The sequence below is a fragment of the Spermophilus citellus genome (assembly GCF_964194105.1).
Source record: "Spermophilus citellus genome assembly, chromosome: 7".
In the NCBI taxonomy this organism is placed as follows: Eukaryota; Metazoa; Chordata; class Mammalia; order Rodentia; family Sciuridae; genus Spermophilus; species Spermophilus citellus.
The window spans coordinates 149,352,522-149,380,181 of NC_138188.1; positions in this window are offsets into that span (position 1 = coordinate 149,352,522).

Below are 27,660 nucleotides of genomic sequence, written 5' to 3' on the forward strand. Positions count from 1 at the left end.
ATCTGATTCTGGGTCATAGGTCTCCTAAAAGGACTACTACATCCATACTACTCTCCTTTGATATATGCAGAGTAACTTTAGGGATCTTGACATTTGAATCAAATGGTGTCACTCCTTCGCATAATTTTTTTTTCATTGTTGTATTAGTGAGGGTTCACCAGTTTGAAATTGGTTCATGTGATTATGGAGGAAAGGAAACCCTATGAGATACCCAAATTGGAGAACCAGAAAAGCTGGTGACACTGGACACCAGAATCAGTCTATGAACAGACACCTGAGGACTAAGGGCACCAATGTCTGAAGGCAGGAGAAAATGGATGTCCCAGCAAAAGAAGAAAATATATTCATCCTTCCTGTACCTTTTTGTTTTATTCCAACTCTTAATGGATTGGATAATGCCCACTCACATTAGTAAGGATGAGTCTTCTTTGCTCATTCTACTGAGTCAAATGCTAATGTCTTCTTGAAACATCCTCACAGACACACCCAGAAATAATGTGTTACCAGCAATCCAGGCATCCTTCAACCCAGGTAGACTGGCTCAAAAAATTAATCATCACAATTGTCCTTTACATGAAAACAAAACAAAGCAAAATTTAAAATAGCTTAGAAAGAGATGTGAAATCTGGTCTCTTGGCATCTTTCCGACCTTAATTACATAGCTCTTCAGTTTTGAGCTATGGTCATATGATCTTTCTTTAAGTTCCTCAAAGCATCTGCTTGGAAGGTTTAGCTCCTGCTCATTTTCCATTTCCTCACTTCTTCAGGTAATAGTTTTAAGAGTTCAAGTAGTCACTGTATTTCTCCATTCTGGCAATTATCACTGTTTGTAACTCCATTTATATCTGTGACTTATTCACTCTTTAATGTACTCCATCAAACATTCTATAAGACAAAAACATTGAGCCTACTAGATATGAGCACGGATTCTGGAACCAGATATCAAGTTCACATCTAAGTTCTAGTGTAAAAATATGAAAATTTTACTGAATGTTTTTGGTTCCTTCTTTCTTCATCTAAAAAAATTTATATGAGAAATAAATGAGTTCCTGTTAAATGCTGGGAGCAGAAAGCACAGAGTAAGTACCATGTAAATGTCAGATACTGCTATTTTGCTTTTCCTCATGATTGTTTCCCTGAAACTGAGCATCCCTGAAACTGAGCAAAGTTCTGCAACTTCAGTAGTTAACAAATTTAAATTTAGTATATTAGTAAAGAGGGGTTGATCAATGGTAATAAGAAAATAATAATTACATTATTTCATAATAAATTGTTATTTAATGAATCTAGCTAGACTTTGTGAATGAAATGTATAATATACAAGGAAAAATTTTAAGACTCTTTGACTAGAAAGCTAGGCACTGCTCATCATAGATTTAGAAGGTGATTTGTTTTAGAGGAGAAGTGTTAGAATGAAATTGATTGGAGCTTATTGATTTTACAATGAAATGAGAAATTCAAATTGAAATGTGTGATTGGCATCTGGAACTGATGAGTGGCAAGTGATGAGAAAAAAATCCTCAGGGTTGAAGCAGGAGGCACAGAGGCTCAACTGAAGTTGTACACTGTGGTGGAAATGTCCAACTGCAGAGGCCCTTGCTTCAATTCCTAAATGGTAAGAATTTTCGGTTTTCCTTCAGTTTGCCATTGTATTGGTGTTAACTTTTTCATATGACTATTCCATGTTCTCTCTTCTTCCTTCCATCAGACAATTCCTGTTGATGGTCCAGCCTACACCAGGCATCAAAGACTGGCAGAACTACCACATGAAATAAACATATCCATACTGAATAAAACACCTGACAATATTCTTTGTTTATTTTCCATTCTCCCTAATAAAAATAATTTTTTTTTTCTTGAAGTTACTTGAATCTCATTGCTAAAATAGTTTGGTTTCTTCTTTCTAACACTAAGAGAGAAATTGTGCACTAAAAAATTAATGTTTTCACTGGCTCTAAGATTTACTGGTATGGTGATCTTGGATAAATGACATAACCTCTTTAATTATAGTTCCTGTAACTTGGGACATTGATCACTGTGAGAGTTGTTTAGAAGTAGCAGATCTAACACTGAGCAATGCTCCTGGCTTGGAGTGGGTGTGCTCTAAATCGAGGTATTTGTTATTATTGTCCTATTTGTCTTTTTTTCTTAAAGAAAATATAAAAAACATAAGCAATAACACATCTAAAACTAAGACTACTGGTTCTTTTGATAATTATTATTATTTATGTTGTTGTTGTTTTAGTCTATTTGGGCTGTTGTAAGAGTATCATAGATTGGGTGGCTTATAAAGAACAACTATTTATTTCTCACAGTTCTGGGAGCTGGAAGACCAAGGTAAGAAGCCAGCAGATGAGGGCTTGCTTCCTAGGTCACAGACAGCATCTTTTCCTAGAGTCACAAGAAAGAAGACACGTGGGAGTTCCTGAGGTCTCTTTTGCAAATACTCTTATTCTATTCATGAGGACTTTGAACTCATGGCCAATCCCCACTCCAAAGCTCCACCTCCAGCTACCAACACACTGAGAATTCAGTTTCAACATAAGAATTTAACATTAATCAATATTTACCAAAGATGCAGTGTATTTAGAAGAAAAATATTTCTGTGCATTATAGTCATAATTTTCCTTCTGAATTCAATATTCCTCTTATCCTATTTTAAATTAGAGGTTGCATTTTACCTGAAAAACTAAAACCAAGACATACATGTTACATTTAAAATCTATCTAATCTCATATTAAGAGAGAAAATATAAATGTCAAGAGGTAGCTTGCCTTTTCAAGCTAAAATTTAGTATAATGCCTCTTCTTATTTGTTATCACAATAATTGTACTTAAATTTCACATAGTAAATATGATTAGCACTGTGAATAATTTTATGAATGTCTGCAATAGAAAACAGGTAATAGTACCTAGCAAGTTTTTTTCTGATTAAGTGGTACACTTTATATTTTGAGTTGTAGTTTGTGAACTGTTAAGAATAGTTTCTTCTTCATTGAATAAAATGAGAGCATATTTCACTTGAATTTATTTTAAATACTAATTTATGAAAACAATGAGCAGTCAATAATATTTTTTTTGCCTCAGTACTAACATACAAGCTAATTTATTTTTCCTCAGAAGAAATTAATTTTCTGAAAGGCCAATCTAGATAATTCTCTAATGTGGATAAAAATTATTTAGAAATTTTAAGACTTTACAAACTATTTGAATACAATAATTCTATAATGAAAATTACTAATTTTCTTGCCCATATAATAATATTCAGAAGACTGTGAATTTAATAATGATTGGCTTTGCAAATTTCAGCAATATTGAAAAGAATGAAATATGAAAATAATGACTATTGGTAATAATTGCAGTTCACTTACAGCTCACTTAAGTCATTAAATTGTAGAAGGTAACCCTTAACGTTTTTAAGTGCATTATTTCACTTAATACAAACAGCTTTGAGATCTACAATTATGTCACACCTATTTTACAGTGGAAAAAGCAGAGGCTGATCAAAGTTCCATACTTTACAAAAGGTCAAAGCAGCTAGCACCTCCAAAAACCCCCATAAGTATGACTGCTGCCTACATTGCCTATCATATATGTGTGGTGTGGGTGTATATGCATGTGTGTGTGTCTATGCACAAACGTGTGCACACACACTTGCCCACTTTGAGCATGCCCAGAATTCACCTATATCGAACATCATGTAAGGTGATTCAGTATGCTTGCTTTCTTGGTGTTCATATTCAGATTTAGTGCTCTTGGAGATTGAATCTGAGAATTTTTCTTAAGTCACAGTGCATTATGCGATTAAAGAGTTGTGAGGCCCAACAGGAATCTAGAGTATAAGCTTCCCACAAATGCACTTAGCTTTTGCTCTCCTAAAATTTGGTCTCTTTTTAATGCTTTAGAGAGAAGTTACAAATACTACAGGAATAAATCAGAAACATAAAAAAAAAATAATCCTGGTTAAAAATTGGCTCTGTAATGCTGATGGGTTGGGGATCTAACTTCTTATATATAGGAATCATTTATTTTGATGTTTTGGGCTTTCTTTACATTCTGGAGCAATAGATATAAATAAAGCAAGTAAAATATCAATAGCTAATATTTGGTCAGTGCTTAGTAGATGTCAGGTAACATTCTTTAAACAAACTAATTCTTTAAAGCAGTCCTATAAGGTATATATTATTATTATTCCCTTTTCAAAGAAGGGAAATCTGAGGCAACACCTAATTAATTAATGTGCCAAAGATCCCTATTATGGATTGGATATGACAGGTCCAAAAGCTCCTGCATTGGTGCTGGAATGTTCAGAGGTGATATAATTAAATGATGAGAGCCGAAACATAATCAGTGGGTTAATTCATTTGATGGATTAATAATTTGAAAGAACTGTTAGGTAACTACAGGCAGATAGAGTGTGGCTCAGGAAAGTAAGTCACTGAGGGCGTGCCTTTGGGGTTTTTATATTTGGTTCCCAGATCCTCCACTGCTCGCTCTCTCTGTTTCCTGGCTACTATAATCTCAGAAGCTTCCTTCTGCCATGATCTTCCACCATGATGCTCTGCCTCATCTCAGGCTCAAAAAGGGACCACGGGCTGACCCTCTGAAACTGTAAGCCCCCAATAAACTTTTCATCCTCTAAGTGTTCTTGTCAGGTATTTTGATCACAGCAACAAAAAGTAGACTAACACAGTCTCACAGCTCCTAAGTGGTGGAGCTGGCCTCTGAATCTAACCAACTGGCTTAACAGGCTTGTGAATGCCTTGTGCTACTTATTTGAAGTCATTTATTGGATGGTTTACTAAAATTGATTAAAATGTCAGAAGACAAATGAGAGAAAAATAAGCAAATTATCAATACCAGGAAGTAAAAAGAAACCTACAGTTATAAGAAAGGCAATGAGGAAATCTTATCAACCATTTATCTCAATAGGCTTGGAAACTAAAACAATGAATTCTTTAAAAAACACAACCAACCACGAATGACAAAAGAAGAAATAATTAAATTGTCCTTGATATATTAAATAGATTGATTCTCTTCATTAAATTCTACATAGAAAGAAAGCTCTGTGTTCAGAGAGTTTGTTAGTAATTTTTCATAGTACTTGGAAGAAGAAATCATAATGTTCTTGGATTGTCACATACAATAAATAACAATAACAGAAACATGGCAACACGTTCTGACTTTTAATCTAGACAGTATAAACTCAGTATCAACAAGAAAAATACATTACAATATACAAAAACTACAGATTAATCTCTGTAATGAACAGAGATGAAAAAAAAAATCTTAAGTTGCATGCAGACACATGTAAAAGACAATATATCTGGTAAGGGTTATTTACCATTTTAAACTAACTAAGATACTTCATTATATTAACATAAAAAGTTTAAAATTCAACATACATTTATGATTTAAAAATATTTGCAATTTAGAAATAAAAGAACTGATAAGCAGTATTTATAGAAAACTTCATAGACAAAATTAAAATTATTATTATTTTATAAAATTTTTTTCCTGAGTTTGGAAGAGAAAGAGGATCTAAGTGCCTGAAGAACCAAATGGGAAATAAAAAGAGAAGAAAAGAAAAATCAAAGTAAAAAGAAAAGACATGAGGACAAGAAAAAAAAAAAGATATAAGGATGAAAGTGATATGAAATAATACTTAACTCATACAATGTTACTCTGTACCTGTGTTGCCTCCCACAAAAGTCTTTAGGAGATACCACATATCCAAACCATAAAAAAATGTATATAAACCCAGAAATTAACAACATAAGTATTTTTATTCACTCTAAGGTACATATCAATAAAGCAAATATTCTTATATTTTGTAAATGTATACTTTGATGCTTCTTTCTTATTATCACAATTTTTAATATCCACTTTTATAATGAGCAAAAAATTCAGTCTTTCCTCTAACATAATTAGTTGAACTTTCTAAGGTTTAATAATAAAAGTTTAGTAAATTTGTTCTTAACAAATTATTAGAGGAAATATAAAAACAATTCCAATACAAGCAAATTTAGGAAAATGCCTTTTAAGATTCTTTATGTATCAATTTTCAATGGTTTCAGGATATTTTATATTTGTTTTTGTGATGATTAAGTGACCAAATAGTATTTGGCAATACACTAACCAGATACAGGATCAGCATTATTGTGTTACTTTCATGAATACCAATACTGCCTGATGAAAAAAAATATTTAATAAAAACTGTGCAAATGTGATGGGCCAAGGTCATTATCATGATTTGGATATGAGGTGTCTTTCCCACCCCCAAAATCTCATGTGTTAGGCATTGCAGGAATATTCATAAGTGAAATGATTAGATTAGGGAGCAGGAAACTCATTAGTGGATTAATCCATTTGAAGAATCAATAATTTGAATGGATTGCTGGGTAGTACATGAGATAGGTGGGGTGAGGCTGGAAGAAGTGGATAAATTAGAATATTCACTTGGGGACTTTATCTTGTTCCTGACTCCTTGTTTTCTCTTTGTTTTCTCATTGCCATGATCTGAGCTGTTTTCCTTCCCCATGCTCTTCTGCCATGTTGTTCTGACACATCTTGGTGGACCATGAACTGAACCTCTGAAATTATGAGCCCTTAATAACCTTTTCCACCTCTTAGCTGTTCTTATCAGGTATTTTTGTCTCAGTAACATAAAATTGACTATCAGGGTCATTTTAGGAAAAAAGAAATTATGATGTGATAATATCAAGAAATCCAATGTGGTCAATGTTGGGTAATGAGACAGAAATTTGGAATACATAAAGTAGTTTCAAGTGATGGTAAGTGGTTAAATATAGTGTAACATACCTTTGAGTTAAAAAACCAAAAGCTTACCAATGGGTCATTGGCACTTGAAATGCAATGTCATTGAGCAGGAAAAACAAGTTACATTGCAGGGACAAAATTCCACCTGCAGACTCTTCATGGCTTTTGAGATAAGAACAGATTATAGTTTTCAATTATTGGAGGGAAACAACAACAATAAAAACAAAACAAGCATGTGGCATCCTATGTAGACCAAATGCCTACAACATTTACGATGCTGCTGTTTACACATGATTTTAACCCTGCCACATAATGTTAAGATCCTTATTGTTAATGTCAGAAAAGCCTGGGTTGGTGTTTGAGTCCTACCAATGATTAGCCATAACTTGATAACCATAACTAGACTACATGTGGCTGTGACTTGGAAGCACAAAAATATATCTTTCTATTAAACAAAGGGTACTTGACACTTGCCTTCTTTTGGATGAATACCAGTATTCCTGCAATCACTTTGACAACATTCTACACAAGGTGAAGTGTGATGAGGATACAAAGCCCTCTTAAAAATCACATTAAACTGACCTGTGAAGATTTTCCTAAAACATATGGCCATATGAACCCATTGCATGATCATGTGAATCTCGTGCCAGGCTTCTCCCAGGGCCTTGGAAGGGACCTGGTTATGTGTATGTCCCTGAAGTTTAAGTTTTATTTGTGTCCATTTCTGCTTTTGTTTAATTACATACCACCACCACCCCCCCAACACACACATGAATGGCACAGGTATAAATAAGTTTTTGTGCTTAAGTAACTTGTTTTGCTTTGATAAAACCCAGATTAGTGTTATTATCTATAAAATACTGGCCTTAAAATTAATTCTCCAATTAATGGTTATGTATAGTCAGTCCATTAATTCAAATGTAGTTTTGGATTAGAGAAGTGGAGCAAGATAAGAAGCAAATTTCCTAAAGTATCAACTGGGACCTGTGTTTTGGTGCCACACTAACTGTGGAACTACAACTGGCTGTCTGCCCAGTAAAACAGAATAGGTTAGTTTCAATGGCCTGAAGCTGTCTTGGAAATGGGTACTAAGAACAGTCAGTTTTGCAAGTCCCATTTGCCTAAGTTTCTAACACTGTTTGGAAGCCAGCCCATTGGAACTCTGTAAAGTATGAACATTTTGTAGATACAAAGAAATATGGCCAAAAGTAGGTCAGTTCAACAAAGACATTATTCTAAAAGCACAGGAATGTCTTTTTTTCTCTAATGAATAAGCTAGTGGAGTGGTTGATATGAAAAGGAATTTAAGGTAAACCACTCAATAAAATATGTGACTCAAGAGGCATGCGTCCCAGAGCTGCTCCTGTCCATTAGCGCTTGGGGAAACTTGGACAAGTCACTTACCTTTCTGAGCTTCTGTTGCTGCATTTCTAAGGCCACACATTCATATTTTACATTACAAAGAACTTTCTTCCTGTGAAATTTCATTTTTTTTTCATTTTTAAAAAAAGTCAAGTGAATACATTTCTGTTAAATGTCTCTATTGTTATTCTTGACTTATGACCCCTATGTGCTATTGAAAACTGGAGTTTTAAGGTAAAAGTAGCAATGTGTCTTGAAGTTCTTTAACCTTTTTGGATAAATATTTACTTTGCCATAATGGGGATGGAAGTGAATATCTGCTTCACAATTGTGACGTGATAAACTGTGATACTTTACAATGAAACAAACTCAGAAAATTTAGTTCAGTCTCCTCCGAAATCACCATTCTCATTAGTCTTACAAGACCCGTACATTTCTGTGGGAGGAAGCCAACAGTTAGGAGGAGAAATACAGTAATAGGAATTTAACTATGATCAAACATGCAAGTCATCTCTTCTGATCTGCTTTTTATCAGTATTGATACTCACTCATTTTCTCCAACATTTCTGTTGATTTTTTGTGCCCTTTTGGCTGCTGCTGCACTTGATAGAAAAAAATATGAATGTTCTTATCACTTAAACTCAAAACAGATACTCAGTTATTAATTTTTTTCTTCCTATTCAAGGCTTCAGAAGCCATTAATAAACATATTCTATAAAAACATACCAAGTTTTACATAAATCCATAAAAATCTCCAAGAGAATAATCTGAAACTTCACATTTGGCTATTTTTTCATTGACATAAAATATACTTGGCTGCAGCCAGTTGTTTCTGTTGACTTTTTGAGTGTAAACTGAATGAATATAAAATTTTGTTCTTTTTACAGGTTTGTGAGTTGTTTATCATCAATAAATGATGGCAAGGCTAGACATTGATGCTATTGCAAGTTAAGACGAATAACAAGAAAAGGTTATCATACTGTGTGATTCTATTTTCCTCTAATATTTAGGAAAATGTCCTTTCCCCTTATGTATAATGGATTGAATTGATAAGATTTAAGATATGATGATGTCTTTAGACATGGTATTCTTAGAGGATACTTCTTATTTCCATTAAGTTTATTACTGATATTCCTGATAAATTCCAAATATATACAACATACATGTAAAAGAGAAGGCACCAACAGTATATATTTTATGTACTTCTAAGATATTTTGCATCTCTGCCGTATTTTTTCACCAGACCAGTTCCCGTGCAGCATAAAGATATAAAGCAACGGTTTCTTTGTGCTATATTCTGTTTTGCAGTATATTCGAGGAACAGCCAAGACCTTCTTGGTGGGGTCATTCATGGTGATATTCCCCACTTCCCACCCACTGTAAGTCATTCCTCAGTGAAGCTCACCAAAGGTGGGGAAAATTTCAGTGTTCTGAGGCCTCTTGAAGGAAAACACACTTTGAAAGGGCATGCCTGTTGTCCTACAAACAATCCTGAATTTTCAAGGATCCCATAACATGTGGTCAAGACATCTTGAACTCATTATTAGGAAACAGGAAAAAAAATTAGTATGTTTTCTGCTACAAGCTATTTTTAAAATCATAATCAAATGTATGATTTTCTGAGTTAGTACACCCTTCTGATTTTGATAATCTTTTAAATCCATCTACAAAAGAAGATATATATTCTATTTTACAGTAAGAATGCAAAATTCTTAAGGGCTCTTTATTTTATAAACTTCATGTGCACTGAAATCCCATATGGGATAATGGCATTTAGGGGAAACTTCACAAATCTTCCCCTCTCTTTTCTATTCTATTCTCTCTCTGTATGAGTATGTGTAATTTGTGTTATAAATTGCAAATGGTGTGATAATGTGCTCTCTTTCCCATGAGTTCCTGCCCTGAGGCAAAACAGCAGGAGGAATTGAATTCATTTTAATTTTGAAACATATTGAGGTTTCCTCTGTAGCATGGGGACAGAAGTGTTAATTACTTTGGAGAACTGAGATGCTTATAGGGTAGAAATTCAGCCTGATTAAATTACATAAGAACCGGGGACAGAATACCTGTTCTTTTCAAATGTATAGGCAAAGTTGGCTGAGATAGTCCAAAGTATAGAATACAAGCACGTTCCAATAAATTTCCAAACATTTAGTGATGTCATTAATCTGTTCGTGAGGGCAGAACTCTCATGGCCCAATCACCTCTCAAAATCATCACAATGGCAATCAAATAAATTCATAAGAGGCTCAAAAATGAAATTTAAAAATACCACCAAAATATCACAATATAAAATGCTTGGTGAAAAAGGTAGCAAGAATGTGAGAACTTGTATGCCAAACAACTACAAGATATTATTGAGATTAAGTGAAGAAGAACTAAATAAATTGGGAAACATAATTTTTGTTTCTCAAAAGATATGATATTTTAAGATGCCAGCTTTCCCCCAAGTTATCAATAGATGCAATATGATCCCAATCAAAATCCCAGCAAGATTATTTTGTGGGAAATTGACAACCTGATTCTAAAGTTCATATGGAAATACAAGGGGCTTAGAATAATCAAAACAGTTATAAAAAAAAAGAAAAATTAAGAACTAATAACAGATGATTTTAAGACAACACAAATTTACATTAATCAACATAATGTGTTATTATCTTAAATACAGACAACTAACTCAATGGAACAGGTCAGAGAATTCAGAAATAAATTTATATAGGTATGAATAAAGACACATAGATAATTCAGCTTTGTTTTTTCAAGTGAATGTTACTAGAATATATTAATATCTTTATTGGTTTCATCAGGTCATAAACTGTTGGCTTAAATGACACACATTTTTTTTTTCTCCACAATTCTGGAATATAGAAGTTGAAGATTTAATTACTGGAAATCTTTTTGTTTGTAGATGGCTGTCTTCTTCAGTTCTTCTCTTGGTTTTCCTTCTGTGTGTATCTATCTTCTACCAATTCTTTTAAAGAAACCAGTCATTTTGAATTACCATCGGCACCAATGACCCATATCATCTTATTTACCTCTTCAAAGGCAGGATCTCCAGTGGCATTGGAAAGCACCTGGGCTTCAGATTTCAATTTAACAATTTCTGGAGAGTACGATTTAGCCCATAGTAACATTCATGTGCAAACAAATGGACTCTAATTCATATCTCAACATAGGTCCACATCTGAAATACCTACATATGAATGTCAACAGCAGCACTATTCCTAGTTTCCCACAATTGTAAAGGACCTAAACATCCCTCAAATGGTGAATGGATTGACATTTGTTATGTTCATACAATGGAATGCCAGTCAACCATTCCAAGGAATGTTCACCTGATCCATGCTATGATTGCTGCCTCTCCTAAAAATTATGCCAATAGAATGAAGCTAGGTGCAATAGAGCAAAAACTTCATGACCCCATTCAATCCCAAGTATTTATTTAAAAAAGCACATTTAATAGAATTAATTTATTTATTGCCTAGCACTGTGGATTGGAACAGCAATTAACTGTAAATTATTATGAAGAATCTGACTGGAATGAGGCAGTAAATGTATTATAAAACTGATTTATTGAGGGTAGTTGCATCATTTGGTAACATTTCTAAAAATTGTTGAAAATCATTGAAATACAAACCAAAAACATGTGAACTTCATGTTATATAAAACATACCTCAAGGGCTAGGGTTGTAGCTTCGTGGCAGAGCATTTGCCTAGCATGCGTGAGGCACTGGGTTTAATCTTTAGCACCACACAAAAATAAAATAAAAGTATTGTGTCCATTCACAACTAAAAAAATACTTAAAAATACCTCAGTAAAACTGCTTAATACACATTAATTAAAAATGAATCTTAGACCTAAATATAAAACCTGATACTACAAAACTTCAGAAAGAAAACATAAAGAAGGCTTTCTTGACCTTGGGTTAGGCAAATATTTCTAAGATACAAAAACCTAAATGATGAATCAAAACTAAATATTGATAAACTGAAATTCAAAATCAAAATTTAAATTCTCTGCCCTTTAAAAGAGAGTCTTAAGAGAGTGAAAAGATACATAAGAGAGTAAAAAGATAATTTCTGCAGTTATGGAGCCTTGTTTGGAAAGATGTGAGGAGAACAAAGTCATTAAACCGAGTCCCAGAAAGGGAAATATTTTATCAGATGGATGGGGGTTGAGGAAAGAAATCAGGAGGTGGAATACCATTCCTTATTACGTGCAGAGTGACTCAGTATGAGAAGAGTGAAGAGTATCAGGTGGGACAGTTAGGCCACTGAAGTCCCTGAAGCAGGCAGAATAGATCAGAAGTGGCCTGGTTTGTCCTTCAAACAAGATATGGAAGTTTCACTGTATGCATTGGAAAGACATTGAGAGGTACTATCAAGTGGTTCCAGGATGCCTCTGCAAAGCATATGAAGATCAATTCACTGCACATTCAGAAAGGATGCAGAAAAACACATAAAGTGACTACTTCACTAATCCAGGGGGAAATTATGGTGGCCTGGTTTAAGATAGTGACAGTGAGAATGGAAAATTGATATATCTTAAGTACATAGAATTAATAGTTTGGGAGGTTATGCTGTGGAGGACTGAGGATCTGATTAGGAGCAGAAGGGAGTCAAGGATTATTCTTGGGTTCCTAATGTATGAAAATTAAGTATAATTTATTAGCCAAAGGAATCTCATTTTATAAAAGAATTATTGCATTTGTAGCCCTTTATACAAAAAAAATCACTGATAGTTGTTGCTTTGATTAAAAATTGGGAACAGAAGAAATTAAAACTGTTTTCAAAACATTCACAAATAAAATGTCAAAAAAGTATTTCTCTAAATATATAGTATCCTATTATGTTAATTACTTTGTCCTAGGCTAGAGTTCTTTATCTAAATTTTGTAATACTAGCTGTTGTTCTGACTTACCATCTATGTGCTATTTATTACTTTGTATATTCCAAACCTCAGCTTCAAGGACATAAAAGTCACTCTGTATTCCCAGTATTAAGAATAGGGCTTCCCCCAGTAACCACCAAGTCTTGTTAGAATCAATGAATGAATAAAACGAATGAATGAGATGATTATTCCAAAAATACCCATCATTTGTTCAATTTGTCCAGAATAATTTAATAGCTAAACTTATTTATAATAATATGATAATGGCAGAAATATCTCCACTCAATTTAGTTGGCTATCATATTTGGGTTTTCAGCCATTACTATCTTATTTCCTGAAATGCACTCTAAGTCATATCTTTAACAAAGTATCCTTTACCTAGTAAATATAAACAATATTTTCAGAAATTTGGCATGATCTTGTGAGTATTCAGAGTTACTTAGATGGGATTTAGTTTAAGAAATGCATATTAAATTTATTACTCTTATACAGTACATATTCCCTTTTATTTTCCCTGTCACCCCATGGGTTGTTGCCTGGCTGAGTACCAAAGCAATTCCAAATTCCAGTATCCAGAATTTTATGTGAAACTTACCTAAGACAAAGGCTGCTTGTATTTTTTCAATGATCACTTTCATTCATGGCCTGGCACATAAAAGATGTAGACTTTTCTCCCTCTATTTCTGAATAATGGATTTTAAAACCATATTAGACATCTCCAACATAATATAAACCTAGGGAGTATGTGGTGGAATATCTCAGGAATGCCCTGCCAATAAACACAAAGAACTAATCAGCCCACACTTTGGTTTTATTAGCCTACTCTCCTCCCATGAGATACAGCAGTAGTAAAATTAATTTATCCAGCATTCTTCAATACTTGACAGATAAGAAGGGCTACTCGATTCCAGTTCAGTGACAGGTTGATAGTTGTGTTTTGGAAATGTTTGTACAAATACAAGAGCTCAGTCCCAGTGCACTTTATTTACTTGGGAGAATGTTGGCAGGAACTGATATACCTTACCTGGCAGGAGCAATGAGGTGGGAGACTTTTCTTTCATTTTAGTCGTACTTAGTTCAGTCTAAAGAAAAATGATTACAGAGCACACACAGGTACAGAATTGATGAGGAAAGAAAAGAAAACTGAGATTAAAATTAACTTCACATCTATATCTAAGGTAAAATCCCATTATCCTGTGAACCCCAAGGGCATATTCTCCAACTTTCAGTCTAGTTTTTGGGTATCATATTTGAACTTTTAAACTTTCTTCTTTGTAGCCACAGATCCACACCTTCTGTCTTAGCTGCTTCTGATTCTGTGAAGCCCACATCCATGATTCAGGCCCAGAGAGTTCCAGTCATACAACCTTTCTCATTAGAAGTGTTCCCTAGGTATGAGGGTCATAGGGGAGTCTTACCCATATTGGAATATATCTCTTTTCTTTTTCTTAAAATTTTTATTGTTGGTTGTTCCAAACAGTACATAGTTCTTGGCATATCATATTTCACACTTTGATTCAAGTGGGTTAAGAACTCCCATTTTCACCCCATATACAGATTGCAGCATCACATCGGTTACACATCCACTGTTTTACATATTGCTATACTAGTGACTGTTATATTCTGCTGCCTTTCCTATCCTCTACTATCCCCCATCCCCTCCCCTCCCATCTTCTCTCTCTACCCTATCTACTATAATTCATTTCTCCCCCTTGTTTTTTCCCCCTTTCCCCTCACTTCCCCTTGTATGTAATTTTGTATAACCATGGGGGTCTCCTTCCATTTCCATGCAATTTCCCTTCTCTTTCCTTTTCCCTCCCACCTCTCACCCCTGTTTAATGTTAATCTTCTTCTCATGCTCTTCCTCCCAACTCTGTTCTTAGTTACTCTCCTTATATCAAAGAAGACATTTGGCATTTGTTTTTTAGGGATTGGCTAGCTTCACTTAGTATAATCTTCTCTAATGCCATCCATTTCCCTGCAAATTCTATGATTTTGTCATTTTTTAATGCAGAGTAATACGCCATTGTGTATAAATGCCACATTTTTTAATCCATTCGTCTATTGAAGGGCATCTAGGTTGGTTCCACAGTCTTGCTATTGTGAATTGTGCTGCTATGAACATCTATGTAGCAGTGTCCCTGTAGCATGCTCTTTTTAGGTCTTTAGGGAATAGACCGAGAAGGGGAATAGCTAGGTCAAATGGTGGTTCCATTCCCAGCTTTCCAAGAAATCTCCATACTGCTTTCCAAATTGGCTGCACCAATTTGCAGTCCCACCAGCAATGTACAAGTGTACCCTTTTCCTCACATCCTCGCCAGCACTTGTTGTTGTTGGACTTCATAATGGCTGCCAATCTTACTGGAGTGAGATGGTATCTTAGGGTGGTTTTGATTTGCATTTCTCTGACTGCTAGAGATGGTGAACATTTTTTCATGTACTTGTTGATTGATTGTATGTCCTCCTCTGAGAAGCGTCTGTTCAGGTCCTTGGCCCATTTGTTGATTGGGTTATTTGTTTTCTTATCATTTAATTTTTTGAGTTCTTTGTATACTCTGGATATTAGGGCTCTATCTGAAGTGTGAGGAGTAAAGATTTGTTCCCAGGATGTAGGCTCCCTATTTACCTCTCTTATTGTTTCTTTTGCTGAGAAAAAACTTTTTAGTTTGAGCAAGTCCCATTTGTTGATTCTAGATATTAATTCTTGTGCTATGGGTGTCCTATTGAGGAATTTGGAGCCCGACCCCACAGTATGTAGGTCGTAGCCAACTTTTTCTTGTATCAGACGCCGTGTCTCTGATTTGATATCAAGCTCCTTGATCCATTTTGAGTTAACTTTTGTGCATGGCAAGAGAAAGGGATTGAATTTCATTTTGTTGCATATGGATTTCCAGTTTTCCCAGCACCATTTGTTGAAGATGCTATCCTTCCTCCATTGCATGCTTTTAGCCCCTTTATCAAATATAAAATAGTTGTAGTTTTGTGGACTGGTTTCTCTACCACACGGCCTGCGCAATGGTTTCATTAATGAGGTTCTAGGCATAAAGTTAGTTAGAAGAGATCGAAATAAAACACACAGACTCAGTTACCTTATTTCTATTGCTAGGTCCGAGACAGCTCCCCTCTCTGCTTCCCTCCTCTAACCGCCCAGCAGCGCAGCAAGGATTACTCAGGGCTAGCAGGAGAGAGAGAGAGTGAACATGCCGGGGAGTAGCCTTTTATTGGGGAACAAGAGATTCAGGGGAGAATTCCATCCGATGAAGGTTGAGGGGGGGCTGCACTCCAAGGTCAGGGTCAGTGATTGGGTCCCCGGGGTCAGTGGTCAGGCACACCCCCACACATTTGGGCTCTCTCATCAGGAAAGGGCTGGGAAAGCTTCAACACAGCCAAAGCGCCTCAGACCCTTAACGGGAGTCACCCAATCACGTGTCAGAATGGCTTCCCACAGGTTTCTGTGTCCTCTATTCTACACCATTGGTCCACCCGCCTGGTTTGGTACCAGTACCATGCTGTTTTTGTTACTATTGCTCTGTAGTATAGTTTGAAATCTGGTATCGCTATACCGCCTGATTCACACTTCCTGCTTAGAGTTGTTTTTGCTATTCTGGGTCTTTTATTTTTCCATATGAATTTCATGATTGCTTTATCTATTTCTACAAGAAATGCTGTTGGGATTTTGATTGGCATTGCATTAAACCTATAGAGAACTTTTGGTAATATCACCATTTTGATGATGTTAGTTCTGCCTATCCATGAACAGGGTATATTTTTCTATCTTCTAAGATCATCTTCTATTTCTCTCTTTAGGGTTCTGTAGTTTTCATTGTATAAATCTTTCACCTCTTTTGTTAGGTTGATTCCCAAGTTTTTTATTTTTATTTTTTTGAGAATATTGTGAATGGAGTGGTTGTCCTCATTTCCATTTCAGAGCATTTGTTGCTGATATACAGGAATGCCTTTGATTTATGGGTGTTGATTTTATATCCTGCCACTTTGCTGAATTCATTTATTAGCTCTAATAGTTTCTTTGTAGACCCTTTTGGGTCTGCTAGGTATAGAATCATGTCTTCTGCAAATAGTGACAATTTAAGTTCTTTTTTTTCCTATTTTTATGCCTTTAACTTCTTTCGTCTGTCTAATTGCTCTGGCCAGTGTTTCGAGAACTATGTTGAACTAAGGTGGTGAGAGAGGGCATCCCTGTCTTGTTCCAGATTTTAGAGGGAATGCCTTCAATTTTTCTCCACTCAGAATGATGCTAGCCTGAGGCTTAGCATAGATTGCTTTTACAATATTGAGGTATGTTCCTGTTATCCCTAGTTTTTCTAGAGTTCTGAACATAAAGGGGTGCTGTACTTTGTAGAATGCTTTTTCTGCATCTATCAAGATGATCATATGGTTCTTATCTTAAAGTCTATTGATGTGGTGAATAATATTTATTGATTTCCGTATATTGAACCAGCCTTGCATCCCAGGGATGAATCCTACTTGATCATGGTGCACAATTTTTTGGATATGTTTTTGAATCTGATTCGCCAGAATTTTATTGAGGATTTTTGCATCTAGGTTCATTAGAGATATTGGTCTGTAGTTTTCTTTCTTTGAGATGTCTTTGTCTGGTTTAGGAATCAGGGTGATGTTGGCCTCGTAGAATGAATTTGGAAGCTCTCCCTCTTTTTCTATTTCCTGAAATAGCTTGAAAAGTATTGGTATTAGTTCCTCTTTAAAGGTTTTGTAAAACTCTGCTGTATACCCATCCGGTCCTGGGCTTTTCTTAGTTGGTAATCTTTTGATGGTTTCTTCTATTTCCTCAATTGATATTGGTCTGTTTAGGTTGTCTATATCCTCTTGACTCAATCTGGGCAGATCATATGACTTCAGAAATTTATCGATGCCTTCACTATCTTCTATTTTATTGGAGTATAAGGATTCAAAATAATTTCTGATTATCTTCTGTATTTCTGAAGTGTCTTTTGTGATATTGCTTTTTTCATCCCGTATGCTAGTAATTTGAGTTCTCTCTCTTCTTCTCTTCGTTAGCGTGGCTAAGGGTCTGTTGATTTTATTTATTTTTTCAAAGAACCAACTTTTAGTTTTGTCAATTTTTTCAATTGTTTCTTTTGTTTCAATTTCATTAATTTCAGCTCTGATTTTAATTATTTCTTGCCTTCTACTACTTTTGCTGTTGTTTTGCTCTTCTTTTTCTAGGATTTTGAGATGAAGTATGAGATCATTTATTTGTTGGTTTTTTTCTTTTTTTAAGGAATGAACTCCAAGCAATGAATTTTCCTCTTAGAACTACTTTCAATGTGTCCCATAGATTCCGATATGTTGTGTCTGTGTTTTCATTTATCTCTAAGAATTTTTTTAATTTCCTCTTTAATGTCTTCTATAACCCATTGATCATTCAGTAACCTATTGTTCATTCTCCAAGTGATGCATGATTTTTCCTTCCTTCTTTTATCATTGATTTTCAGTTTCATTCCATTATGATCAGATAAGATGCATGGTATTATCTCTACTCCTTTATACTGGCTGAGAGTTGCCCTGTGACATAATATATGATCTATTTTTGAGAAGGATCCATGTGCTGCTGAGAAAAAAGTATAACTGCTTGATGTTGGGTGGTATATTCTATATATGTCAATTAAGTCTAGGTTATTAATTGTGTTATTGAGTTCTATAGTTTCCTTATTCAACTTTTGTTTGGAAGATCTGTCCAGTGGTGAGAGAGGTGTGTTGAAGTCTCCCGTGATTATTGTATGGTGATCTATTAGATTCTTGAACTTGAGAAGAGTTTGTTTGATGAACATAGCTGCACCATTGTTTGGGGCATATATATTTATGATTGTTATGTCTTGTTGGTGTATGGTTCCCTTGAGCAGTATGTAGTGTCCCTCTTTATCCCTTTTGATTAACTTTGGCTTGAAATATATTTTATTTGTTATGAGTATGGACACTAATGCTTGTTTCTGAAGTCCATATGAGTGATATGATTTTTCCCAACCTTTCACCTTCAGTCTATGTATGTCTTTTCCTATCAAATGCGTCTCCTCTAGGCAGCATATTGTTGGGTCTTGTTTTGTAATCCATTCTACTAGCCTGTGTCTCTTAATTGTTGAGTTTAAGCCATTAACATTTAGGGTTATTATTGAGATATGGATTGTTCTTCCAGCCATATTTGTTTATTTATGTTACTTAACATGGTTTGTTTTTCGTCTTTGATTATTTTCCCCCCTTTACTGTACTACCTCCCATTGTTTGTTTTCATTGTTATTTTCATTTTCCTCTTCCTGTAATGTTTTGCTGAGGATGTTTTGAAGAGATGGTTTTCTAGCTGCAAATTCTTTTAACTTTTGTTTATCGTGGAAGATTTTAATTTCGTCTTCCATCCTGAAGCTTAATTTCGCTGGATACACAATTCTTGGTTGGAACCCATTTTCTTTCAGTGTTTGAAATATGTTATTCCAGGATCTTCTAGCTTTCAGAGTCTGTGTTGAGAGATTAGCTGTTATCCTGATTGGTTTACCCCTAAATGTAATCTGCTTCCTTTCTCTTGTAGCTTTTAAAATTCTCTCCTTATTCTGTATGTTGGGCATCTTCATTATAATGTGTCTAGGTGTGGATCTCTTATGATTGTGCACATTCAGCGTCCTGTAGGCTTCTAGGATTTGGGATTCTGTCTCATTCTTCAAGTCTGGGAAGTTTTCTCGTATTATTTCATTGAATAGATTGCTCATTCCTTTGGTTTGGACCTCTATACCTTCCTGTATCCCAGTGACTCTTAGGTTTGGTCTCTTTATGTTATCCCATATTTCTTGGATGTTCTGCTCATGGTTTCCTAACACTCTTACTGAGCTGTCTATGTTCTTTTCAAGTTGAAATGCTTTGTCTTCATTGTCTGATTTTCTATCTTCTAAGTGTTCTACTCTGATGGTCGTATTCTCAATTGAGTTTTTAAGTTGGTTTATTGCTTCCTGCATTTCTAGGATTTCTGTTTGTTTTTTTTTATAACCTCTATCTCCCTGTATAGTTTATCTTTTGCTTCCTGGATTTGTTTATGTAATTCATTGTCGAAGTGATCTTTCATTGTCTGATTTTGCTGTCTCATGTCTTCCTTGAGACTCCAGATCATCTGAAGCATGTAAATCCTGAATTCTTTATCTGACATTCCATCTGCTGCAGATATTACCTCTTCTAATGTTGAGTTGAGCTGCATTGCTTGTGGTCCTTTCTTTCCTTGTCTTTTCATACTGTTCGCGTTTCTTTCTGCTTGGTGAAACTGTTGTGTTATTGACTTTTCCTCCTGTATATTTATATTGCTCTTGTATAGTTGCAAAGTCTCCCTCGAAGGCACGGGCAGTGGCTCTGCCCCTCCTCCAATTGGGACAATGTGCCTACCACTCCGGCAGGCCGCTGGGCCTGTTCTGCCGGTCGGTAGCAGGTCTGCCTACCTTGCAGGTGCAAGTGGCAGTTCTGCCCCTCCACGGGCTGCTGGGCCTGATCTGTCTGTCGGTTGCAGGTCTGTCTACCTTGCAGGCGTGGGGGGTGGCTCTGCCCCTCCGCGGGTTTCTGGGCCTGTTCTGCCCGTGAGTCGCATGTCCGCCTACCTTGCAGGTGCTGGGGCGGCTCTTCCCTTCCGCAGGCCGCTGGGCCTGTTCTGTCGGTGGTCACAGCTCTGCCTACCTTTCAGGCACATGGGGCGGCTCTTATATATCTCTTTTCTTTAGATGGCCCTCAATTTATCTTCTGTTTAGGGACATTTTCATATCTGGTTTGCATTGGTGATAAAAGCAACTCAGACATTGTTTCTATTCCTTGCTTTGTATTATCTGCTCAACTACAATTGCACCTGTTAATACCATGCAATTCTACTACCAAGGACAGATTGGCAGATAGGTGACCTGGCACATGAAAGATGCAGTCTTTCCCAGGTTGAACATTCACAGGTTGAACAGTATATGCCATGGCCCGGTGCAAAGAATCCAACCCAAAAAAGTTTACGTATTAAATGAGCAATTCAATAAGTGTATATTTTAATGCTAGATCTAGAGAAAATATATATAATGTAAGGTCAATATTTCTATATAGGTCATGCATTGAAGTTCTCCCAACTTCTCTTCTAGTACTTCATAGACTAGATGGAAGCTAAAATTGGAAAGGCCTAGTCATTAAAAAACACAAAAAAGATTTAATAGTGCATGACTTCAAACTGCCTTAGGTTCATAGTTACAATATGTAAGGTTTGACTATAATAACAACAAAATAATAGGAAAGGCAGCAGAATACAACAGACACTAGTATGGCAGTATGTAAAAACGTGGATGTATAACTGATGTGATTCTGCAATCTGTATACAGGGTAAAAATGGGAGTTCATAACCCACTTGAATTAAATGTATGAAATATAATATGTCAAGAGCTATGTAATGTTTTGAACAACTAATAATAAAAAAGACAAATTAAAAAAAGTAGGTAAAATGGTTCAGAAAAGATCATACTTTTTGTAGTTTGGGTAGAGAAATAGGCAAAACCAGTTAATAATAACATTTTCTTTTTGATATGCAATCCTTTATATTGGTTTCATGTTCATACTGGCATGAGGAATCCTGCTGTGGTTCCTGGCAACAGGCCTCATATTTACATAGGAACATAAATAGAGGCACAAGTTGGTGGCGGCGAGCATCTCTTTTCTATGTTTCCTCCTTCTGAAAAAGAAAAGATTTCCTAGACACCTGCAAGTAAACATCCCCTATGTATTGCATTGACTTGAATTGTGTTCCTGACCCATTTCTTACCCTATCACTGTCAAGGACAAGGGAGTCACCGTAGCTGGAACAGAATAACCATCCACTGTAATACGGATATTTAATAAGAGTCCATCAAAAATTTCCACCACAATTCCTTCCTTACATATTATGTTAAAAATGCTAATGTTAAGATGAAACATATTCAGTCTTCCTCAGTTGGAAACAACTCAAAGCCACATCCATGTTCAATTCCAGCATTTTGGGTCATGTATAAACTCTAACAGATTCCTGCTTAGTTTTTTTTATATTCTGTATCAGAAATCAGCAAATTACAGACCTCTCCCCAAATCTAGTCTGCTTGTTCTTATATGGCCCATGGACTAATTATATCTTTATACTTTTAAATATTTACATTTTAAAAGGACACACACAGACAGACAGACACACACACACACACACACACACAGTCAACCATTCCCTGGTATTCATAGGAGATTGGTTCAAGTAATCTTCATTCAACAATCCATTTATGTCCAAGTACTTTAGATGAAATGGGGTAATAGCCACATATAATCTATTTATATCATTCTGTATTCTTTAAGTCATTGGAAATTGCTTAAGATATCTAATACAATGTCAATATCATGTACATTGTTATATGAATTGTTTAGGGATTGATGACCAAAAAAAAAAATGTTTGCTCATGTTCAGTAGACTGTAATTTTTTTCATATTATTTCTGATTGATGTTGATTGAATCTGTGGATGCAGAATTACAGATATGGAGGATGGATATACATATGTTCTTTATTTTTCTTCTTGCTCTGGAAATCCTAAAATATTTATTATGTGGTCCTTTGCAGAAAAATATTTGCCAACATCTTTACCAGATGACTTTGGACTAAAAGACAAAATACCCATGCCAACAGAAACAATGTAGAGTAAGTAAAAGATCACTTTTTTTTCTTGGTACCAGGTCTTGAACTCAGGGGCTCTTAACCATTGAGTCACAGTCCCAGCCCTTTAAAAAAAAATAATTTTGAGTCAGGATCTTGCTAGGTTGCATTAGGTCTCATTGCTGAGTCTGGATTTAAACTTTTTTTTTTTGGGGGGGGGGTAGTTACCGGAAATTGAACTCAGGGGCACTGGACCACTAAGCCACATTCCCAGCACTATTTTGTATTTTATTTAGAGACAGAGTCCTTCTGAATTTCTTAGTGCCTCACTTTGGAGGAGACTGGCTTTGAATTCACCTCAACCTCCAGAGCTGCTGGGATTACAAGTGTGCCCACCTTGCCTGGCTTGGATTTGAACTTTTGATCCGCCTGCTTTAGCCAGCTGGGATTGCAATTGTGATCACTTTTAAATATGGTCTAAAAGGAATTGATCCTGGTTGATAGTAGGGCAGCAGTCTTATGTAGATTTTGCTCCCATATTAGTTTCTGTGAGGTTGCTGATTCATGTTCCTTGGAACATCTGGCCTGTTCTGCCTTTCCTATGTGCCCTTATGAGATGTTCATACAAACTGGTGACCAGAGTATAAATTTTAAAAGAAAACCTAATAGAGTTAACAACACTGATCTTATTTGCTCTCCTAAAATACAGTCTGCTGTTCTGATGGCCCTTCCTCTTCTTCATCTGTCTATGAGTGAAATAAAAAGAAAGCAGATGTGGTAGTTTTCAGGGGGCCTCATTTCAGCCCTGTGAAATATCAGGACTACAGACTTCCATAGAAGCTATCCAGTGAGTGCTTGTAATTTGTTTCCTCGATTCCAAATCTATCTCTTTTTTAAAAAAAATTTCTTATAGCTTTATTTTATTTATTAACTTTTTAAAATGTGGTGCTGAGGATTGAATCCAGTGCCTTATCCATGCTAGGCAAGCACTCTACCACTGAGCTATAGCCCCAAATCCTAAATCTATCTTTCTTGATTTGAAAAATGGAAATTATAATATCTACAATTTGGGATTGGTTTTATTCATTTATTTATTTATTTCTGTTGTGAATCTCAGTTTTTTCTTTAGTTATACTACATGAGAAACATTCCATATCATTCAGTGATTTGGGAAGAACCCCCCCCTCCCCCCGCCATCTCTGGGTTCTCTGATTCCTTATTCAATATTACTCTTTGAACCCGGAATATGCCCCAAAGGCTTGTTCCTCAATGCAACAATGTTCAGAGTTGGGGTCTGAGGGAAGTGATCACATTACCAGGGCTCTGAATGCATGGATGGATGAATCTATTGATAAATTAATAAATCTAATGATGTTAGTGAGACATGGTGGAAACTTCAGGAGATGGAACTGAGTTTGAGGAAGTAGGTACCAGGGGACATGCCCTAGAAAGGCTTTCTACTTTCTGGTCCCTTTTATGCTGTCTCTGCTTTCTCACTGGCACCAGGTTAACAGCTTTCCTCTGTCATGCTCTTCCACTGTGATTTTTCTGGCTTGCTACACACTTAAAAGCAATGAGACCAGCCAACAACCATAGACTGAAACTTCTGGAACCGTGGCCCCGAATAAATCTGCTAAGTTGATTTTCTCAGGTGTTTGTCACAGCAACAGAATGCTGACTCACACACTCACTAAGTGAGTTTGTGGAAAACCTATTATTTTAAAGAAAGAACAGTCATTTCTCACTAGATTGCCTGATTCTCAATCACTTCTGAGGCAGGTTTAATCTCCCTGAGCTAGAAACCTCATTTTTGTTGTTGGTTGTAAGTGCCTGAGGAGATATGAATAGCCAGATCACCATCATTTTTCAGTCGTGTCATTTCAGGATATTTAAAGGAACAGACACATACAGGTACATTTTGGAGATGTCCTTTATTTCAAATCTTTTAAAAGTTTCTCTTGTTGTCTGTGGTATGGTTTTAAGCCATATGCATGAATAAGTAGTTAGAACATCAGCTTTAAAGGAGCTAATTTCATATAATCAGAAAATAAAAGAGTAAACTAGTTATAAAGGTTGGTATCTAATGATGAGAGGAAATATATTTTCTGAAATCTTGCTCTGATAACTCCAAAAAATGCAATCTTAAAGACTCATGTACTTCTTTTTAAAATATAGTCATCATGGACCTTTCCATTTCTTGCTTTTCAATAATTTCAACCCATATATTTACCATTTTATATAATTATAATGATCTTATTTCACAGTCTTGTGATACAGATCTTCTATATACTCGCTTAGATTTTTATGCATTGTACATAAGAAGAAGCTATCATGGAATTAAAGATTGAACAGAGATGCTAATTCTGATCTAGGAAGTCTCCAATAAATTGAATGCTATGGGACACTTCAAATTAAGCTTGAGGTTGACACTCATTTTTACAGTGTAAGAGATAAACTAACCTGCTCTATACTTTTGTTTTTCATATATTAAACCCAATGATAATTTTTTTCCTTAAAAATTAACATAATTATTAATATTTAGTAAAATATTTGTGATGGAACAATGTTTGCTTTCCTGAAGTTACTGTCAACTCTCTTTTTAAAATTATACTGTTAGATCCAATGGTTAATAATTACTAGGACTTTTCATCTGTATGTAAAATTGATCTTCCTTCTTTAGAAGAGCTATTAAATCAATGGGAGTGTTTGACTGTATTTTCCAGAAGCCAACAAGGAAATATGAATTCATATGTTAGTCTCTCAGGAAAAGTAATTGTGGAAATCAAGGAAGAGCAAGAAACCAAGGAATGGTGAGGCTTTCTAAGTCCCATTCTCTGTCCAACAACCAGGAGCTCTGAGTGTAAATCACACAGCAATGTGTTCCTTCTCAGGACAAGGGAGTTTATTTTCTTTCCAAGGCCATTCATCTCTTGGCTATGGGGCTATCTATAAGGAATGGGATGAAGTCAAAACTTCCATGCTTTTTTTGTCCCTAAGAGATGCAGTAGCTCAGAGGAATTCTTCTGAAGATAGTTGCAAATGACAGATTATAAGTAAAGCACATAGAGGCTGGGAAATGTACCCCAGAAGAACTGAATGGAATACCAATTGTGTCCAACACAGGGATTAATCCCCAGAGAGAAAGTGGCATGTATTTTCACACTGCCTCTGCCAAAGCATGCTTCTTAAACTGCAAGAGTTAAATTTGTTCCAGGGCAATTTTATCACTAAGTGTCTTGAGTCCACTTTCAAAACTTAATCCCCAAGATTATATGTATTCTCTCTGCATTTAACGAATTGTATTTCCCCCACCCTCAGATTGTATGTTAATAGAATCATTTCAGGAAATCCCAAACAGGAAAGGGGTACCAAAATAAGAGTGTCTAAAGCTAAGCACTTCACATGGTAAAAAAATATATTTTGAGAAATAATTTAAAAATAAATATTAGTTATTTTGAAATTTTTTGGTTTGTTCATTATTAGATCAAATATTTTGGCACAGATGTTTTATGGAATTTCTCTGATGTCTTATGATAGAAACTGAATATATTTAGGTACAGATAATTTAAGGTCTCTAAAATTAGCAGGAGGAAGAAATTTCTTTAAAAGCTATGCAAGTGTGATCAAATGTCAATATGTAATAAATAAGTGTGGTTTTTGTCTTCTAAATATAGTTTCTGTTCTGAGGTTTGTAGTTGACCATACATTTTCTTTTAAAGGATGATGCCAAGTAGAAAGTATAAGATTTTTTTGAATATTTAATGTGTATTTACTTTTGGATTTTCCTGTTACCTACATTAGTGTGTGTAAAATATGTAGTGAAATATTGACCAGATGAAACTCATTTCTATTATTGCCTTCCTCCATATTAATGCTTTAATTATATATGTGATAATAATAACTGCTTTGTTAAGAGGATGAACTAGCTTTCTTCAGTTTAGGAAAGCCTTTCTTTCTTAATTCTGCCCCAAGCTCCTTTTTATATTATATATGCAAGAACGTGTATTTTCTAAAATATTCTGGTGCATCAAATAGTGTCATAGATGAGTTGATCAGTTGATATTTTTAAGCCAGAGCACCATAATTGTTTAAGTGACTACGTAACTCAAATAGGACATCTTCATTTCTTAGAGTCCTTTCTTTGCTAAAACTATGAATTGATGTCCTCAAGTTGTCCTGGGGGCAACTGACATCCAAGTGTTGGGGAATCTCACAGGACACCCTGTGACCAGAGCAACTATTCAGGAAAAAAAAAGTGGGGGGGATGTGTAAGCTCATAGGTGTGGTAGTACTCTCCCGAAAGACATTTTCCAAACTCTTTCTTTGAGATCATAAAGATTTTTTAAATTTTAATCCCCATAACACAATTAGGACTGATACTTTAGGACCATTTTGTAGAGAATACACTCTCTAGCATTCTCCCAAATTCTTTAATTATAGAGCATTTTGTAGGGCTCACGGACACTTACCACTCTGCCACCATCAAGAGCAGTGGAACAGACCACCTGGCTAAGTGAAAGGTATTGTATTGTATTTTATTAATTAATTAATTTATTTATTTATTTATTTTTTCTGTTATAAAATAGCTGTACAGATGTGTCTGAAGTATGGGGAATAAAACAAAAATCTGGATTAAAGAAACTGATTTTCCCTTTATATTCTAAAGAGCAAACAATACTCTTGGCTAGTTGTTAATGTTCCAAAACACCAAAGCACTATCAGTCGTGTGTGTGTGTGTGTGTGTGGGGGGGGGTGTACATATACACACATTCACATATACATATATAACTGCATTATGTGTTAACCACATTAAACATAGTTTCTTCTGCTTAGTTGTGTTCTTTAATGGAATTCAATTTTAGATTTCGTGGGTGATTTAAAATGAGTTGTAGAGCATCCCAGGGATGGTATCAAAAACACACTCAAGAGTTCTATTAATGCATCGGATTAGGCAAGGGTTTGTAGAGCACTCTGAATGGTTTTAAAG